The 5,657-nt window shown below is 45.4% G+C and overlaps 1 long non-coding RNA gene across 1 annotated transcript; it reads right to left on the minus strand.

The window, feature by feature from the left end:
- Positions 1-724: 724 nt before the first annotated feature.
- LOC135098413 (uncharacterized) lies at positions 725-4,595 on the minus strand. The gene is made up of 2 exons (XR_010266960.1): positions 4,108-4,595; positions 725-1,038 (listed from the first exon to the last, which is right to left on the minus strand). It is a non-coding gene; the product is annotated as an uncharacterized LOC135098413 (long non-coding RNA).
- Between the last annotated feature and the right edge of the window lie 1,062 nt (positions 4,596-5,657).

The raw sequence follows: 5,657 nt of genomic DNA on the forward strand, positions 1-5,657 counted from the left end.
CACACACACACACACACACACACACACACACACACTATCGGTCTATATATTCGTGGATAAAGTCATTACATGTCTTTGAGGGCGAACAAAATAAAAACACTTAGCACAAGAATTTTAAGGCGGACATTAAGGCGGGCGGCGGCGGTGATGGCGGTGGTGGTGGACACGAGCCATTACAAAAACAAAAGAGCAAATTCGCTCTGAGAAACACGAGGCGAAGTTTTGTATACAGTTTCAAAAGACTGATATCAGTACTGGCACCAAAATACATCTGGTCAAGTAATTCAAAATTTCAATGATTGAAGCTTCGTCTTTGTTCAATAGGATCATCAGACTGAGTTCAGCAAATGCCACGCCTCCATTACGCACCAGAGAAAAGGTTAAGGACACCACACAAAGTTAAGTACAAACGTTTATTTCTTGTTTTGGTTTGCAATTATCTTTTACGTTTATTTTATGATGCCTCTTCGCACGTGTATAGAAAGCAGTGTTACAATTTATTACTGGTAATTCTAATCTTTCCACTATTAATATTCCAGATGTATGGTGAGTTTTCAATGGGCAAGTGAATGATAAAGTAATTACATATTTTTCGATACTTTGAAGTAACGATAAAAAAATAAACTCCACAGCAGAGGGTGAAGAAGAGTGAATAACGCGTGGACATACAAGTAGCTGTTGTTATGTCTTACAAGAATGTCTTCTTACACAATGGTAGACAAAAATGAGAAGAATAAAATAAAAGTACCAGGTTCGCCTGTGTTGGCAAGGCTACTGCGCGCCGCCCACTCACGGCCGCGATCCCACTGCTGCTCCACACGGGTGCTTTTGGCTGCTGGGTTTCCCCCCTGGCCTGGTTCACACCTCCTTAGGCAACCTGGACGCCCCCGGCTCCCCAGGGGCGGCCATATTGATGCCGAGCTTAGTGCGGACGCCCACTCAACATGGCGAGTCCCGCAGCAGCCACCCTCGCCTCAAGCCGTCCACTGGGCCAAGCCTCCGCGTCGCCGGATTACAGGGCCGCGCCACCAACCCCGGCTGGAAGCAACGTTTCAGGAATATATCTTGAATCTTCTCCACAGCATGTACCAAGGGATCTTCTGCTTAGCCAATAATGAAAGGCGTTTGCTTATGATGCATGTATTGCACATTGGCTGCACATTTCTACGCAATCCTTTCATAATTATTGGTTTTCTTTCACGAATGTCAATGGTAGCATGAGATGGCTGGAGACGAGAGGATGCTGTGGTACGATAAAGATTCGTGAATGATGGAGGAATGGTGTGGAAGAGTTTTGTAATGAATCAAGGAAGTGAGGGAGTGAGGGAAGGCGTGGTAAAGCACAGCAAAGCAAGGCGAGGGCTGGAGAGGCGTGGCTGTGTGCTCGCTCCTCCTTGCAAAATACTGCATCGCCTCTTTCTTTCCACTCGTCTTCACTTTCTCAACTCCCAGACTTGGATTTTCTCCCTGACAGCGAGGGGAGAGCCACGATGCAGTGCAGCTGTAACGGACACCGGTGGGGGAAGCCCTCGCCCACACACTCCCCGCTGCGGCTTCCTCTCTCCCCAACACAAGAAGCACTGGTTTCCGCTTCGCCTTGAATCCAAACCCACTGCGGCCAGTCTAACACATCCTGGACTGCTTGGAAATTACCGACGCCCTCCACCCTTCGTCAGAACTTCCACCGCGGTTCTTCTCGTCGGGAACTCCAGTGCGTTTTCTACAAGTACGAGTACACCACGAGTACGAGTACACCACGAGTTTTAAGTAAATCATCGAGAAAATTGTGTTTTTCGAGACCCTAAAATGTTTTTCCTTCCCTTCTGTTTCTTCATTTCTATGAATGCAAAACTGTTGCCACTGAATACACCGCGCTATGTTGTGCAACACGAGCACACACACATCCTCTTAACGTCTACAAGGGATGACTATGAAAAAAAAAAAGTAGTTTGAAAACTCTGATGGAAGGAAATAGTTATTGATTACAAAATTCATAATTTTTATCTTTCATACTGTTCTCAAAGAAAACAGAGAGAGAGAGAGAGAGAGAGAGAGAGAGAGAGAGAGAGAGAGAGAGAGAGAGAGAGAGAGACGTACACAATCAGTGATAAATGGCCACCCCAGTGAACTTCTTTATTCACTCCCATTCAACGCCAGGCAAGCAGATTACACACCCTGCGACCTCTTAAGTGTGTGTGTGTGTGTGTGTGTGTGTGTGTGTGTGTGTGTGTGTGTGTGTGTGTGTGTGTGTGTGTGAAGCTGTCTATGAGATCAAGTGGCTTTATAACTTGGGAAACAATACACATTAAATACGACAACCGGAATTCAATATAATGAATCTCACGCACGCTGGTTCCTGCAGCTTGATCTTTGTACATTTTTCTTTCCCTTTTTGTATCTCTAATGTGAATCTATTTGCTTCCTTTTTTTTTTTTTTTTTACATATTTTCCTCGTAATATTAAATTAGGCTATGCTAAGTTTGATTTTTTTTCTTGCTCTGCTTATTATGCCCGCATTTTTTTTTTTTCATTGTACCACATCAGACTACTCTACCCTGAAAAGAACATCAAACATTGGTCTAAGCCAGATCTAGCGGCAAAATCGTAACACTGGCAAAATTAAAACGGCATCAGCTGACCAAAATTATTAAAACAAGTTCCTATTTACAATGAGAATTTTGTGCCGACTTCTGCAGACGGTTTGATAAAAATGTACGTTGCGACGATCTAGCAATGACAAAATTCATGATAATGGTATGGCACCCCTGGGCACTGTCTGTGACACCCCAGGACGCCGCGGCACGCACTCTGAGAAACATTGGCCTTTGCTATGATAAGCGCGCGTCAGTGATGGGCCGCTCTCTCTCTCTCTCTGTTATGTTTGCAGTGTTATGAACACTTTGAGGCGCATAGAACAAGCTGCCTGGATGTCAGTACAAACACTTGTGAAGGGAATAATTTAGTGAGCCAGAAATCCAAGCCCACATCAGCTGCCACTCCCGTCACCTCCACAACAGGTGGTCTGGGGCTTGCGAGTGGAGTGGTCTAGGAACACTTACAACTACACAAGGCCTCCTCCACCCTGCCACTCAGAAAACATTTGGCATATTATCCTCGCTCCTCTTCCTTGCAATGGATATAACACAACAGTATTTGTTTGAATCATTCCCTTTCTTCTGTGTTGTGTGTCTAAAACGATTACATGTTCAGTGAGCCAATAGTCTGGACACACGGAAAATGTATCTTTTAATCATTCTCTTTCATTCATTCTTGTTCGATAATGTCTGCCTGCATTATGATCACTCCTCGTGTCCACTCAGTACTATCAAGTCAATTTGTTCTTTTGACACTCATAGTCAAGATATGAAAAGAAAAAAAAAGTAATAATATTGATGTGTCCAGATTTTGGGTCATCCTGTACAAAACACATTTACACACACACACACACACACACACACACACAGTGTACACTCACCACTCAGAAGGCGTCACTGATAACCGGACAGGAGTGGTTCGTACTGTACTTGCCAAGGAAGTCATCATCACTACACCGTCCTAGCGCCACGCCTACGTCTCCCTGCCACCGCCAGTAATTTCAGCATTTCATCGCTCTGCACCATCACCACCATGTCTCACCATCGCGCCGTGCACCATTACACCTCCCGCCACCATGCCACGCACCATGGTTGGGAAAATAACTAATAAAACGTCAGAAATTCACATACCATTGACACGACACACAAAGCAAACATACCGCCGCACACACTGGCCTGCGCGCGCAGGATGACTCTGCTGTGACGTCATGGCGCGGATTTCAAAATATTATTCTCCTCATGCACGATTATGAACTGAAGTCTCATTTCTTGGTGTGTAGAGGTTAAGTAAACATTTCGTAGGCAATTAAGAGGCGCTGGAATGTAACGATGATCCGTAAAACACGTTTTACTTTTCGTGGCAACCTTGGAGAGGTGACAGGCATGCCAGCCAAAGTGATGAACCCATCCAGGCAGCACCCTTGGCTTCCTTGGTGGCACCGTGTCCCTAGATTTACAATGCGAGGAGAAACAGTAGAAGTTTAGCTATGGCAACCACTACTGCCAGGCTCACCTCTCTTGGTTTGCAGTCACTTGGTACTGGGGCGAATGGTACCCATACTCCTCCTTGCCCCGCCTCCTCCTCTTCCTCCTACACACCCGAGTCTAGGGCCAAGGCTTGGAGGGGCAAGGCTTGGAGGGGCGGTAAGCATACCGTGGCGTATGGAGGTAATAACAATGCACTTCCACCCGCTTCACCGCCCTGAGTGTGTGTGTGTGTGTGGCGGCGATCAGAGACGAGTCACAAAGCTGTATAATTGATGTTTAACCGTTTGACTCCCACTTGGTACACTTTTCCCTAATTACCAATCACTCTGAGACATTTTAGAGACCAAGTGGTTTGAGTACCAAGTGTTTCGAGAACCAAACGTCCTGAGGCTTATTTACACTCAGGCCGATCTGTCTTGAGGATCATCTGACCTGAGGCCAATGCGACCTGATTACCTTCCGCTCCAGTACCAAGTGACTATGCTCCCGCCTCTCCCTGCCCAGTAGAAACGGCGAGCTCAAGTGCGTGTGAAGACCAGTTATCTTGTTTAGGTCGTATGGTTGTTCAAGTCTCTAAATAACAAGTATGTAGTGATCGAAAAGTAAATTCACGAGAAGTAGTACATCTTGCTAAACTGCTTTTGTGTGCTTCAGAGGAATATGGTGATTGCTTGAGTCAGATACTGCATCCTTTTAAAAGGGCAGTTTCTAATCAAAGGAGCTACTTCGTTTCACACATGTCACATATCCAACTAAGCTTTAACTAACCGATTTAACGCTCTGCAATGTATGGAAGGCTGGACCATTTAATAGACACCACAGAAGATCAATCTTTTCCGGCAGGACGCGGAAGTGGCACGCCTGCTCCAGCATGGCCTTGACCCTGGTGGCCCCTCCTCGTGCTGTGCATCTTCCTGTGCCTACAGCAAGGCAGCGTCACTCTTCTTCTTCAAACCCTTGGAGAGGGCAGTGTGTGTGTGTGTGTGTGTGTGTGTGTGTGTGTGTGTGTGTGTGTGTGTGTGTCCCCAAGTCTGTCACATCTTGAGAAATGTTATGATGTCAAAGAAGGGCATGGCAGTCATCGTGGGGGACAACACAGTGAAGGACGGACTTTCTTCTCCCTGACGTAAAGACCCACCGTTCCCTTCAGCTGAAAAGGGAAGAAAGACCACTCAGTATACAGAGAAAAAAAAAAATGTATTTGTACCAGTAGACAATAAAATGATAAATCAGGAATCCTTGTGTTCCCTCACTAAGAAAAAGAAAAGAAAACGATTTATTTTTAAAAGGTTATTTGACTTTGCGTCCACTAACGCGATGGGAGTTGAAAAACAAATGTACGAGTGAAAAATACTCAGCTCATTGCAGCACATTGATGGTCCAGACTGGTTCTCTAAATGGCGACAATACGGTTAACAAGATTAATTCAATAACTCAGAACTCATTCGCCCTGATGAGTGCTGACAAATGTTCCTTTTTGTTGTCAGGAGTGATTGATTCAATTCCTGTGTTTTCAAAGCTACATCACAGAGTCACACCATACGAAGAGACAGTGCAGCGACCGATAACCACCAC

The sequence above is a fragment of the Scylla paramamosain genome, unplaced genomic scaffold (assembly GCF_035594125.1).
Source record: "Scylla paramamosain isolate STU-SP2022 unplaced genomic scaffold, ASM3559412v1 Contig60, whole genome shotgun sequence".
NCBI classification, from domain to species: Eukaryota; Metazoa; Arthropoda; class Malacostraca; order Decapoda; family Portunidae; genus Scylla; species Scylla paramamosain.